Below are 15,878 nucleotides of genomic sequence, written 5' to 3' on the forward strand. Positions count from 1 at the left end.
ATACACACATGAAGATAGCTGAAGACTGAGGTTCCCCGGAACCAACAACCTGCCCCTAGCAGCATGTGTGTATTGTGCGCCTGAAAGCGGTGCCACTCTTAACCATGGTTTTCATGATGCAGCACATGTGCACCATTACATTTATGAAATGATTAAAAAAAATGCACTATATAGCGGCAAATGTGGTGCATTATGATACTACGGCGTTGAGTGACACTGCAGCCAGGGGCACAATGCACACATGTAACTTGGGGTAGGAAGATGAGTCCCCGGTACCATCAACCTGCACTAAGTTGCATGTGTGCATTGTGCCCATGGCTGCAGTGCCACTCAACGCCATAGTATCAGAATGCAGCACATCTGTTGCAATATATAAGTGCATGAATACACTTGTGAACCCCCCCAAAAATTTTGTAGATATATATCCAAACATAGGTAATTTTATATGTATAAATATGCGGCCAACATGGCAGAACTTTTTCAAACACTACACCTGTATACAGGTTGAGTCTCCCTTATCCAAAATGCTTGGGACCAGAGGTATTTTGGATATCGGATTTTTCCGTATTTTGGAATAATTGCATACCATAATGTGATATCATGGTGATGGGACCTAAGTCTAAGCACAGAATGCATTTATGTTACATATACACCTTATACACACAGCCTGAAGGTAATTTTAGCCAATATTTTTTATAACTTTGTGCATTAAACAAAGTGTGTCTACATTCACACAATTCATTTATGTTTCATATACACCTTATGCACACAGCCTGAAGGTAATTTAATACAATATTTTTAATAACTTTGTGTATTAAACAAAGTTTGTGTACATTGAGCCATCAGAAAACAAAGGTTTCAATATCTCACTCTCACTCAGAAAAGTCCGTATTTCGGAATATTCCGTATTTCGGAATATTTGGATATGGGATACTCAACCTGTATTAATGTTTCTTCTAATTTTAAATATAAATATGGTACAGTATGATATACAGTGTTTATTGAGTGGCAGCGCTTTCAGGGGCACAATGCACACATGCAGGTATGCCCGGCTCAGTAGCGCACGCAGGGGGGGTTTCTGGGTACCCAGAAACCCCCCCTGATGGACTGAATTCCTTATTTTAGAAGCGGAGACAGCTGTGTCTCCGTTTCCAAAAATAACAAAAAAAAAGAAGCTGCGATGGCAGCTACCACTGCAGGGATCTATCTATTGCCGGCAAAGCTCTCTGCCTAGTGACCTGCAGATACTGGGAGCTGCTGCGCATGCACAACACAGCAACTCCGTATGTCCTCACAATTCCAGTGGCTGGCAGTGTCTCTCCTCTGCCACCCCGAGTACGTATATGTGTGCAGTACAATGTACAGTATATGTTTGTTTAATTAAATGAACAGTATGTGTGTGTCAGTGGTGTGTTATGTATGTTTGTGTGTGGAGTGTATGTCAGCGGCGTTTTAAGATAGGAGGAAGCCCGGGTGCAGCCTCCTCCGTTCGGGCCCCCTCCTCTCTGCCGGCAGTGGGGAGAGTCTGAGCACTAGAGCGTGCCCATTTTCCCTGAGATTTCTCTACTGCACATGTGCAGAACTCCGCACGGAGTTTAACACCGCCGTGGACGTCGCTGCAGGACTCCGGAGGGGTGAGTATTCACAAAATGGGTGCAGCGTGTGCGGTGGGGGCCCCCTCTGGACTCAGGGGCCCGTGTGCACCGCACCCATTATAGAAATGCCAGTGGTGTATGTGCAGTCTGTCTCTGTGTATTTTGTCATACAAACACACACATATATAATTATATATATATATATATGTATTATTTAATTTGCCACCTGACCTCTTTGCATTACACACACACACACACACACACACACACACACACACACACACACACACACACACACACCTCTCCAAGAGTAGGGCAGCACATCTGTAAACCTTGTAATACTGTCTGTACCCTCTGCAGGAACTCTTAGCGCGGAGCTCACAAACAGCGATACAGCATGGTGGCACACGGTGGAATAAATAAGTCACAACAAGCGGGTAACTGCAACGTTTCAATGCTTTACTACATCGTCATCAGACACCTGATGATGCAATAAAACATGTTGCAGTTACCTGCTTGTTGTGATTAATTTATTCTACCATGTGCCGCCATGCTGTTATGCTATATATATATATATATATATATATATATATACACACACACACATATACATATAATTATGTATATGTGTGTGTACTGTATATGGATTCAGATATACTGTATGTATATATATATATATATATATATATATATATATGTATGTAGAACCCCCCCCCTGGAAATCCTGCGTTTGCCACTGCGGCTTCAGGCCTCCCGGCACCATCAACCGGACCCAAGCAGCATGTGTGCATTGTCCACCTGAAAGCGGCGCCATTCAAAAAACACTATATCATAGTGCACCAGATCTATCTCAGTATATACCAGGGCAGCAGGAATTTTATATATTCCAACAGATGTGGTGCATTCTAATACTGCAGTGTTGAGTGTCACCGATGCCAGGGGCGCAATGCACACATGCAGCTAGGGGCAGGAAGATGGGTCTCCGGTACCATCAACCTGTCTCTAGCAGCATGTGTGCATTGTCCGCCTGAAAGCGTCGACACTCACCGTAGTATCAGAATGCACCACATCTGTTGGTATGTATAACAAGGGCAGCAGCAAATGAGAATCACCCTACATTTGAAAGAGACTTGTCTCCTCCTCCTCTTGTCCCCCCTGTGACATCAAGGAGGTCAAATTTGCGGAGGGGACGGTGGATGTGTGGCTGCCTTGGGAAGGGTAGCTGGGTTGAGGAGGAGATTGGATAGTGGGGAAGGGTCGGTGGATGGAGGTTGACAAAAACGGGAAGGGCGGCTGGTTTGATGAGGAGGGGTTTGAGGAGGATGGAAAGTGGAGGAAGGGTAGTTGGATGGGGTCTGCGGTTGCGGATAACTGGAATTGTAGCTGTGATGCGGAGAAGTATGGGTACTGGAGGAAGGGTAGGTGGGTGAACTGAAGGTGAAAGGGAGATGAGGAGCAGGTGCTTGAGGTTCTGGCCCATGAACGTTCCACTCTGGTGTCAGTTGTCCTGAGAGTGTTTGGTACAAAACCTGTGACCCCAGGCTCTGGCACTCTACTTGCTGCTGCGCAGAAACCTTATGCATAGTTTTGCTCACATATGATGCAAAGTCATCAAATTCATACGGTTTCCGGAGCAGCTGTGAACGGGCCTCCAATAGTAGAGGGTCTTCTACAAATTTTGTTTTCCGTGGTTTCCTCCTGGCAGCCTGTCTCTGTGGAGAGGTTGGTTCCTCTGGTGAGGTGTTGATGAGGGCAGGGGTACGGCTGAGGTCTTCTTCAGATGTCTGTAGGTCTTGTGACTGTAGGGTAAAGAAAAACATATTTAGTGAATATTCTTTTTTTTTTTCTTTTACAGTTCCCTACAAGTGTGCCAGAATGGCAAGCTATTGCAGGGGACTTTGACAGGCGCTGGAATTACCCAAACTGTGGTGGTGCGATAGATGGGAAACATGTGCACATCACCAAACCCACCAACAGCGGGTCGGACTACTTCAATTATAAAGGCAACTTTAGCATTGTTCTTATGGAGGTGATCAATGCAAACTCTGAATTTATTTTCCTTCTTTGATAGGCTCACCACCAACTCCATTCATCTGCCGTCTGTGGAGCAAACAAAGAATGGCCTGGTATTTGTGTTCGTGGCAGATGAGGCCTTCGCACTGCATGAACACATAATGAAGCCCTACCCACAAAGAGCCCTGAACCACGATAGGCGTATTTTCACCTTTCTAGGGCCCGCAGGGTTGTTGAGAATGCATTTGGCGTTCTCAGCAACCGGTTCAGGATCTTCCACAAACCCATTAACATGAGGCTGGACAAAATTGACTATGTAGTAACAACATATTGTATACTACACAACATGCTCCGATGCAAGGCCACGAGGCAAATGCCTTTGCTCCCAGCAGGACCAGAAGACCCCAACCAACCAGTGGTGACAGCGCTGATTTCCTCTGTGGGACCACCTGCAGCAACTTTACGGGGCACTGCAAGAGCAAAAGATGTCAGGGAAAAATATAATGCCTTCAATGGGGAAGGAGCTGTGGCATGGCAGGAGGAATGTATAAGGTAAAAACAATTTAAAAAACAACTTACTCCTTCGGCCTCCTCCACGTCCAGACTTTCCTCCTCGGACTCTGCCATCACCACTAGGGACTCCTTAGCTGACCTTTTCTCCAGGAGGAATTGGAGATCTTTGTAGTACCACAGCTGCGGCACATATGCCTTGTCTGCACCGGCCCCTGACCACTTGGACTCCTCCACCTTGCGGTTCTCTTTGACAAAGACTGTCCATAGATTGGCGATTTTCTTCCAGACACAGGCCACTGAGGCAACAGAGTAGGTGGGCTTGGAGTACTCCACCATAAGGGTATAAGCAGCCTTCCTCTTCTGTTTGATGCTGTGGTCTGGTGAGGATGTCAGCCACAGACACTCCTCCTCACGGTACAAGCTGATAAACCTGGAAAGAAAATCGCGGCTCTCATAGGACATCTGCAAAATGCAAAAAAAGGAAAATTAATACAAATGAAAAAGTACCATTGTTCTGGTTAAATAAAGTTTGTTTTCTACTTAAAGTTCCATTATTCTGGTTGAATAAAGTTTGTTTTCTAGTTACTGATGTGAGTTATCTGAAATATGTTGTGAGAATACATTGGTGTGCAGGGTGCAGCAGCATAATGGTGGGCTGTGGCTTACAGTGATGCAGTATAATGGCGTTTAGGGCGTGCCCGCCTGGGGCTTGCAGTGGGGCAGCATTTTTGGCTGTGGGCCAGTATAATGGTGTGTGCAGCACCATAATGGTGGGCATTGGTGGTAAAACAGCATAATAATCATTGGTGGCTTGCAGTGGCGCAGTATAATTGCGTTTAGGGCGTGGCCGCCTGGGGCTTGCAGTGGGGCAGCATTTTGGGCAGTGGGCCAGTATAATGCTATGTGCAGCAGCATAATGGTGGACATTTGTGGTAAAACAGCATAATAATCATTGGTGGCCAGTGGTATAGCCTGCCTACCTTGTGCAGTTTGGGAGCTCAGCAGCGTGCTTGCAGCCTCCTCTCCAGTCATGTGCGCAGTGAGGGGAAGAGGAGTGTCCAGGAAGTCTGCCCGTCTTCACATGTCGTACATCGCAGTGAGATGAATCGAAAGTGGTAAAAAACAGCATGCGATCGCGCCACGATTCGATAAATATTAAGTGCAGCACATACTATCTTGAGACGCGAGATTCGACCGGCGTGCCAACGTATCGCATCTATTCTAAAGGTACCTAAAATGTGCATACAATCCTTCGAATTCTTGCACAGATCCAGTCGAAATCGAAGGTTAGCACCGATTATCTCACAAGTGTATGGGCACCATAAAGGTGTGTACGCATGGTGAGATAAATCCTTTCAATTTTGACCATATAGGGGTGTATTCAATTCAAGTTGGATTTCCCGACTTGTCGGATTAATGGGAGTTTAAAGTCGAATCCAGATTCGACCTATTCAATCATACTCCTGTTTATCAGACAAGTCAGAAAATCCGACTTGTCGGAAGGCACGTCCGGCGATCCACGTGTATTGTCGGATTCGCAGCCAAATCTGACAGCAGTGCCCACATAGTACCATGTGATTTGTCTACAGTAAGGCCTCATGATAAAGGCTCATACAGCCCAGACAGAGGGCTATCTTACCTGAAAGACACCCCTAAGATCTCCAATTGGCACTACAAGGAGCAGCATTCCTTCCAAATGCTGCTCCCATTCAATGCCTTCTCACACATGCAGACAAACAATGGTAGCTGCTCAATCATTCCTGGAGATAATTAAATCAGGAATGATTGAGCCTTGACGTGGCTCAGCAGCTAACCATGTCTTTGTAAATGCATGTAACCAATTCTCTGAAACTCTATTACCAGATAAGTTCAAGTATTGTTACTGGTATTAGTCAGTGTGCTGGGGGATACCAGGGATGGGGGAAGCACCCCCCGCCCCCTCCCCCCCAGTCTGCTGTTTGTTTGTGACCCCTTTGTACTATCTAGTACAAAGTATAGTCAAAATTAGCACTTAGTCAAAATCGAAAGTACAGATAGTCAAAATCTGTGCTTCTGGGGGAGTTCAATGGAAATTGCATAGTCAAAATTGGGCATAGCAAGGATCTCGCCATGTGTATGCACCTTAAAACCTGCACTGTTATACCCCTTTCAGACTGACAGAAATAACCCGGGTTATTTCACATGAACACACAGCAACTCGAGTTGCAGTGCAGTCTGAAAGGGGCCAGTTGAAATAACCCTGTTCAAGTGATATGGTATTTCAACCCAGCAAGCAGGGTTGAATATGGGTTCAACCCGGTTCGTAGTGTGAACGGGTAAGCCGCAACCATTCACTGCAACCATATCATCTCATTCTCCAAGTGCCGCCTCAGGATGCGTTGGTGGTGACGTCACCAACTCAGTAATAAGCGGAGTCGGGCTACCAGCCTGAAAGGGGTCGCACCCGGGAAGGACCCGTGTACACAATCTGTGCCTTAAGGACCGAGGTTGGGAATGCCTGGTGTAGTATGAAAAGGGGTATTTAGCAAAATCTCGTTTTTGCTGAATTGCAAAGGTCTGAGCCGGGAAGTTCCCGGGTCATATGTCTGATAGAGGTATTATTCATAGGCTTACCATACTATCCCTTTAAACCGGGACACTAATGGATTACACAGGTTCTGTGGCAGCTAACTTCAAGCCAGCATTTCACCTGGTTTTAATCAGCCACAGAACCTGTGTAATTCATGATTGTCCCAGTTTCAAAGGGATGGTATGGTAAGCCTAAGTATACATCCCTACATCCCTGAGAGAAATTCTCCATCAATAAAGCTGGCATATGTTCCTGCACATTTTCATGGCAAAAATGAGAAATAGGGCATTAATAAATGTAGTTACAGTAATCTCCATACAAGTTGTAGAATTTTTATTCACAGACTTTTTGTATTTCTAGTTTTGGATCCTAACCTGGCCAACAATTTTCCCAAATCCTGAATAATAGAGATTTGCCTTTAAAGGTTCATAGTCACATTCAATTTTAAATTCTATCATTACATTCTAGGGGGAAATTGCTTTCAGATGTACAGCCTTGGGGATGTATAGCCAATTGACACGTATGCTTTTTGCCATTTTGAAATTGCTAGATAGATACAGGAGGGCAATACTATAGGTTTTCAGGTTTCTTGTTAATTGTGACACTCAGATGTTAATTTAATTTCCTACAGCTGAAGTGATGTTTTTGAAATTAACATTCCATTAACTCTAGGTTTGCTGGAAGAAGGCTCAACTGATAACTGAGGCCCATACATCAGCAATTAAAAAAAAAAAAAATTACAAAAACACACACACACACACACTCACCCCCCCCCCCCCCCCCCCCACACACACACACACACACACACACACACACACACACACCAATTCTGCATTCACTACCCACATTGCGATATGTACCAGTGATTTGCAGATAATTTTCAGCAAAAATCAAAAGAACAGAATCCGCCAGTCACGAAAGGCTCATCATTTTAGTAGTATTATTCGGCAAATTGGCTGATTGTCAGCATACACTAGCAAACTACAGCCCCGTTTGGTAGTGAAAATCGAACATGTTGGATAACCTAATTTAACGATTCCGATCCTTTTTGGTTGGAATCAGTGAACCCCATACATTGCCGATATATTTTTTTTTCACAATCCTATGCAGAATTGCCCCAATTATTTGATGTATGGTCCCCATTGGTGGGGGATAATTGACTGACAGGTCTAACTTCTCAAAAGGAATAATTTATTACTGCTCATATTTTGTAATATAAACTTCCTAATTGGATTTCTTGTCCCAACAAACCCTATCTCATTATTCTCAAAGATAAAGTAGTTCTAAGAAATAATACAACTTTTTTTTTTTTTATTACCAAAGGTGGTACAGGTTGAGTACCCCTTATCCAAAATGCTTTGGACCAGAAGTATTTTGGATATTGGATTTTTCCGTATTTTGGAATAATTGCATACCATAATGACATATAATGGTGATGAGACCTAAGTGTAAGCACAGAATGCATTTATGTTTATATATACACCATGGGGGTAATTCCAAGTTGATCGCAGCAGGACATTTTTTAGCAGTTGGGCAAAACCATGTGCACTGCAGGGGAGGCAGATATAACATGTGCAGAAAGAGTTAGATTTGGGTGGGTTCTTTTATTTCTGTGCAGGGTAAATACTGGCTGCTTTATTTTTACACTGCAAATTAGATTGCAGATTGAACACACCACACCCAAATCTAACTCTCTCTGCACAAGTTACATTTGCCTCCCCTGCAGAGCACATGGTTTTGCCCAACTGCTAAAAAATTTCCTGCTGCGATCAACTTGGCATTACCCCCTATATACACAGCCTGAAGGTGATTTTAGTCAATATTTTTTATAACTTTTTGCATTAAACAAAGTTTGTGTACATGCACACAATTCATTTATGTTTCATATACACCTTATAAACACAGCCTGAAGGTCATTTAATACAATATGTTTAATAACGTTGTGTATTAAACACAGTTTGTGTACATTGAGCCATTAAAAACAAAGATCTCACTATCTCAGTCTAACACAAAAAATTCCGTATTTTGTAATATTCCGTATTTCGGAATATTTGGATATGGGATACTCAACCTGTATCTAAATTTAATTTCATATTAACTGAGAGATTATTGCCATCTTTTTACCCACAGACAATGTATAGCAAAGAAGATGAAAATAATATCCACTGAATTTATGGGCCCTATACACTGGCAGATAACACTGAACGATATGAACGAGATAACGTTCATATCTTTCAGTGTGGAGGCACCAGCGATGAACGATGCGTGGCCCCGCGCTCGTTCATCGCTGGTGCCCCGTCGCTTGTGCATGCAGGCCAATATGGACGATCTCGTCCATATTTGCCTGCACTGCTATGGTGACGGGGGACTTCACTCCCCCGTCACTGCCCCCCAGCCGCCGGGTCACCCGTCGGCCGTATCCGCCGTAGGGCAGCTCGGCGGCGGATCTATCAGTGTGTAGGGCCCATTAGTGAGATCAATTACTATTTATTTGTTTAGGAAAAAGAGTGTTGATTACAAAACAATTGTTTGTGACCTGGAAAGTTTATACACCTTTCAAACAAGCCAGAGAAGTAGTCACACAGGCATACAAGGCATGTGGATATACAGTGCTAGAAATAGTAAGAGCTCACTGTACTCGAGTAATGGCAACTTTGTGTAACGGGGGCACAGACCTCGCTGACGGAACCTTGTAAGGCAGCAGAATAGACACCTATCCATACCTTCTCTAGTCATTATCACTTGGATATATTTTTCTTAGCTGATACTCAGTTTTGGAGGCCTGTTCACATGCCACCTATCTGCTTGATTGGGATGTAGTTGGCATACCGATAGATGGGATCCCAGTGTTCAGAATACCGGCGCTGGACTCCTGACACCTGACAGAATACTGACGCCGGAATCCTGACAGCAAAATCCCGAACATAAGAGGAAGGTTAAGGTTAGGATACGGGGGGGAGGGTTAGGATAACAAAGAGGCCAGAAAATCTCTGTCCTCCGACCGAGATCCTTGCCTTGTCCCTCCCCTACAACGGGACGCTACAATTTTGGGAAACTGAGGCCGTCACCACCTCCAAGTGGCATCAGACAGTCAATCACTGACAGCCTGATGCTGTACTGCGTCCTATGTTGCAGACCCGTACTGCACAGGCGCAGTGTAGGTTCAGCGCATGAGCAAATTACCGATAATCAGTACTTTGGGAAAGAAATGAGTCATACCTTCAACCATATTTGAATGGGTGTGGATCATTAGATCGACAGTGTCTAGGTCGACAATATTTAGGTCGACTGGCACTAGGTCGACAGGGTCAGAAGGTCGACATGTTCTAGGTCGACAGGTCAAAAGGTCAGCATGAGTTTTTTCATTTTTTTTGGTGTCGTTTTCTTCGTAGAGTAACCGGGAACCCCAATTAGTGCACAGTGTCCCCTCGCATGGCACGCTTCGCTCGCCATGCATCGGGCTTCGCTTGGCACAGATTACCTTTCCAATCGTAGTCCACGTGGATCGTTAAGTATGAAAAAGTAAAGAAAAATATATATATTTTTAAAAGCTCATGTCGACCTTTTGACCTGTCGACCTAGAAACCCTGTCGACCTATAGTGGTCGATCTAAACATTGTCGACCTAGACACTGTCGATCTTCAGACCGAATCCCATTTGAATAAGCCCTATTGTCACTGAACACTCTTTTACCAGCTATCTCAGAGTTGTGTAAAATATAAGGGTGTTATTCAGGTTGGTTAGCAAAGCAAAAAAAGCACACTAATGGGCAAAACCATATTGCACTGCAGGTGGGGCAGATGTTACGTGCAGAGAGAGTTAGATTTGGGTTATTTTGTTTCTGTGCAGGGTAAATACTAGCTGCTTTATTGTTACACTGCAATTTAGATTTCATTTTGAACACACCCCACCCAAATCTAACTCTCTCTGCACATGTTATACATGCATCCCCCCGCCCCTGCAGTGCACGTGGCTTTGGCCATTAGTGTGCTTTTTTGGTTTGCTAACAAACCTGAATAAGGTCCATAGTGCACTTTGTTATAAAGCTGTATTTGGCGTCATCTTGTTTTGCTTGTTTTATTCAAGACAATATCCATTTTTGACAATTCTACTCCACAGCAGCATACTTATTGAATCAATTTGCGGATAATTACTGACAGTGAAGAAAGCCGCTTGTAATTGATGTCCCTCAGCAAACAATGGGTGCCGTGTTCTTTCCACTCTCTTCTTAAATGGAGATGTCATTCAAGCAGACTGTAATATAAAGACATTTAGTTGATTGTGTACTCCTGTATTGCTTGAGTAATTGCAACCCAATAAGAGTAACTCGTTTTTACCTTTCACCTGCTTACAATAATATGATTCTAAATAGGATGAAGTGGGAAAAGTGGTTAAATACATTTTGGGTAGAAGTTTTCAGGCTCTACGTTCCAGTATTGTATCATCGCATCTAAGGCTCTAGAAGTGGCTATATTAAGGTTGCCCAATTATAAGCACCGATACATAATCATATCAGATTCTGTTCCATAACTGACCTAGCATTACTGAACTCGCATCCTAATTCAACATAGAATACCGGCTTAGCAGGATTTTTGATTACACGTAAATTTTGCTTACCATGCAGGTTGATATGGCTTCTATCTAAAGCTCACTCTTATTACAGCTAGTTTTATCTGAGCAAATGAATAGGTTGAATTAAATGGGAGATATAGCTTCTATCAGCCATATCCTGTATTTTCTGGAATCCATCCAAACCTGTTTTCAAGGTTTTCTGCTTTGTGGATGCAGATGCAGATAGTATCACAATACAACACATGCATAACCACTGTCACACTAGTGCACAATGTTATTGTGTATTTTTCAGCTGCATATTATCTGCATGGCAGACATAACAGAGAAACAAACAGAAGTGCTGGGAAATATGGGTACAATTATAAGTTAGTATAAAATGAAGCTTTTGAATTACAGGAAACAAATAGGCCATTATTGATTTGGCTTTTTCTAAGGATGTCATTAGATAGTATGGTTATATTGTATTGGAACTTGTAACTAGAAAAATAGTCTTTAAGCAAAAATAAATATACATAATTAAAATTTAATTTATAGTGTACATATTAACCTTGTTTTAAATAAAGAAAGTACTCCATTTCCATGTTACAGTAGCTATAACTCATTTGTTTTTGGTATTATGTAAAATATGTCCTTGTTACTTTTAGGCAATTTAGCAATTAGTGCTAAACCTGCATAAATCTTATTGTACTTATTTATATAGCACCAGCATATACAATACATGCCCTGCGAGTTTACAATCTGATTCCTGTACGAAAGAAACACAAAAGAATGACACCTACTGTGGCAGGTCTATCCCATTCATGAACACTGAAGTGGGCGAGGGCACACAATAACATGAACAAGGGTTAGGTGGTGCTTACTTGTGTCCCAATTTTGCTTTTTGAAATGTTGGGACACATAGTCTAAATATGTCTGTAGATTGTTAGGATATGAGAGAGCTGTGAGTAAAATATTACACATCGGGAGAACATACTATACAAAAGATATACAGATAACAGGCATTAAGTCAATTTTAAGAACAATTTCTTTTACTTTACACTTACTTTGCTTTTTTAGAATATCTTCAGAAAGTGTAAACCAGCACATATACATTATCATTTAATGGGTTCTGTTAAGTTTGGTAAATTAGTCACAATCTCAAAAACTTTCAAAACAAGTTGAAAATTACAGCAACGATAGAAATTGTCATCTCCTCTTAGAATTTTGCAGCCCCACTTACGATGGGAGAGGTCCATATGCCAAGCAGCAGCAGCCAATCTTCATTATTATCAGTGCAATTTTTGTACCAGGGTTCGAAAACCCACAAAAGAAACTGTTCCTGACAGGCACATATATATCTGTTTCCAGGTTGGACTGTTGTATTTAAATAAACATGCCCTCACTGCTTGTCCCATGCTCGATCACACCTTCCCTACCCTTTTCCCCCTGCCACAATAACCAGGGTTATTGCCAGGGCAACCCGGGTCATGGCTCAGTGGAAAAGAGTCCTTGAAAAATAATGAAGGACCTGGGTAAGGCTCCAGTTGAAAGCCTATGGAGAGCTGGCGAATGGAGATGATGCCATCGCCAAGTGCCGGCAGAGGGAGACCCACCATTGACCAGGATCCAGCCTGCTGTGTGAACAGGGCTTAAAGCCACTGTGACATGTTATGACAATTGCGTAATATAAGCTGAAGGGCAATGGAGGAACAGAGAGAGTACCAGAAGACTAAGCAAATTTAAAGGCTGGGAAGCTAGGTGAAAGTCTGATTGTTGAAAGGAGGGCATTCCAGAGGATGGGATCAGCTTGGGAGAAGTCCTGAAGGCAGGAGTAAGAAGGATTGTTCACAGATGAGGAGAGGAAATGGTAATTGGCTGAACAAGCAGGAAAGAGGGAATGCAGGTGAAGATGAGGCTGAAGATGTATCAAAGGAAAAGTGGTTGAGGGCTTTGTAAGTGAGTGAGAGGAGTTTGAAGTTGATTTAGTGTAGTAAAGGGAGTAATTGGAGTGTCTCACAGAGGGAGATGAAGAGGTATCTCTTATTGTAAGGAAAATGAGGTAGGCAGCAGAGTTGAAGATGGATTGAGAGACAAAGTGAGAGATGGGTAGGCCAGAGAGGAGAAGGTTACCGTACTCAAGGCAAGAGATGGCAACAGACATCACATCCCCCATAGAGCCTAACAAGAGCATTTTTGAGTTGGCGAGTTTAGAGAGGAAAATAGGACAGGTGAGTCAAGGGCAGAAGTGAGCAGGTTCTAGAGAGTGACAGATTGGTCCAGGCTGGAGAATACAAATGGACATAAGAGTCCAATGAAGGGGAGAAGCTGAGGGATCAAGTGTTTCCAGGTTACACCTGGTGAGATTAGCTTTTTGAGGGAAGGGAGGAACTGAGAGAAGAGAGAGGTTGAATGAGAGGATGTGATTATAATGAAGTGGGTCTGGGGAGTTATTGAAGTTGTAAACAGTACAGAAATGGGAGAAAAGTTGTAGGAGTGGCCTTGGATGTTGAATACATACGAAATGCCGGTGATAGGGATGCCAGCGGTCACATGACTGACCGTGGCATCCTGACACTGAAGATGCCGACATCTGAGGGGGTAGGTATTTATACCCTACAATCCCCTACCCTAACCCTTGGGGGTGGCAGCTAAGGCTAATTTTCTGGGGGTGCTAGCTATGGCTAACTTGTGGGATGGTGGCTAGGGCTAACCCCACCCAGTGTCTAACTCCCCTAGTCAGTAAACTCCCCTCCCCGGGCCATAACCCAGATAGTCACCTTTAGGCTGTCGGTGATCCAGCGCCAGTCTCCTGAGTGGTATTGGGATTCCAGCTGAGTGTATCCCGTGGCTGTACAAGTGGGAAAAGATTCATAAAGAGAAAGCAAATGAGGTAGTCAGTGATTTGAAGTTTGGATACAGCAGTGCTTGTGAGATCAGCATTCGGAATGTTGAAGTCCCCCATCGATGAGGGGTTACAGGAAAAAAGTAGAGAAACCAAGTAGAGACCTTGTACAGAAATTGGGCAATAGGAGCAGGGAAACAATAGATGGAGAGTCCAATGTGCATGGGAAGGAAGAGGTAGAAGGAGTGGACATCAAAGGAGGAGAAAGAGTCTGTGAGGAATGACCTGGCAGGAGCAAAAGGGGATAGGAGGACCCTAAGCCCACTGCCTTTATGTCCATCAGGTATGGTGGTATGGGAAAAATGAGTCCATAAGAGCGCAGCTGGTGAGGTAATGTAAGTTGAGCAAATCCATGTTTCTCTGACGTCCTAGTGGATGCTGGGAACTCCGTAAGGACCATGGGGGATAGCGGCTCCGCAGGAGACTGGGCACAAAAGTAAAAGCTTTAGGACTACCTGGTGTGCACTGGCTCCTCCCCCTATGACCCTCCTCCAAGCCTCTGTTAGATTTTTGTGCCCGGCCGAGAAGGGTGCACACTAGGGGCTCTCCTGAGCTTCTTAGTGAAAAGTTTAGTTTTAGGTTTTTTATTTTCAGTGAGACCTGCTGGCAACAGGCTCACTGCATCGAGGGACTAAGGGGAGAAGAAGCGAACTCACCTGCGTGCAGAGTGGATTGGGCTTCTTAGGCTACTGGACACCATTAACTCCAGAGGGACCGAACACAGGCCCAGCCTCGGAGCTCGGTCCCGGAGCCGTGCCGCCGGCCCCCTTACAGAGCCAGAAGCAAGAAAAGGTCCGGAAAAATCGGCGGCAGAAGACATCAGTCTTCAACAAGGTAGCGCACAGCACTGCAGCTGTGCGCCATTGTTACTCAGGCACACTTCACACTCCGGTCACTGAGGGTGCAGGGCGCTAGGGGGGGGGGGCGCCCTGAGCAGCAATGTAAAACACCTTGGCTGGCATAAATACACCACATATAACCCCCAGGGCTATATGGGTGTATTTTAACCCCTGCCAGATTCCACAGAAAAACGGGAGAAAAGGCCGCAGAGAAGGGGGCGGAGCCTATCTCCTCAGCACACTGGCGCCATTTTCTCTCACAGCTCCGTTGGAGGGAAGCTCCCTGGCTCTCCCCTGCAGTTACTACACTACAGAAAGGGGTTAAAAAAGAGAGGGGGGCACTAATTAGGCGCAGTATAACAATACAGCAGCTATAAGGGGAAAAACACTTATATAAGGTTATCCCTGTATATATATATAGCGCTCTGGTGTGTGCTGGCATACTCTCCCTCTGTCTCCCCAAAGGGCTAGTGGGGTCCTGTCCTCTATCAGAGCATTCCCTGTGTGTGTGCTGTGTGTCGGTACGTTGTGTCGACATGTATGAGGAGGAAAATGAGGTGGAGGCGGAGCAATTGCCTGTAACAGAGATGTCATCCCCTAGGGAGTCGACACCTGAGTGGATGAGCTTATGGAAGGAATTATGTGACAGTGTCAGCTCTTTACAAAAGATTGATGACATGAGACGGCCGGCGACTCAGTCTGTGCCTGTCCAGGTGTCTCAAAAGCCATCTGGGGCTCTAAAACGCCCGTTACCGCAGATGGCAGATACAGACGCCGACACGGATACTGACTCCAGTGTCGACGATTAAGAGACGAATGTGACTTCCAGTAGGGCCACACGTTACATGATTGAGGCTATGGAAAATGTTTTTACACATTTCTGATAATACCAGTAC

Source organism: Pseudophryne corroboree, chromosome 2 (assembly GCF_028390025.1).
Source record: "Pseudophryne corroboree isolate aPseCor3 chromosome 2, aPseCor3.hap2, whole genome shotgun sequence".
Taxonomy (NCBI): Eukaryota; Metazoa; Chordata; class Amphibia; order Anura; family Myobatrachidae; genus Pseudophryne; species Pseudophryne corroboree.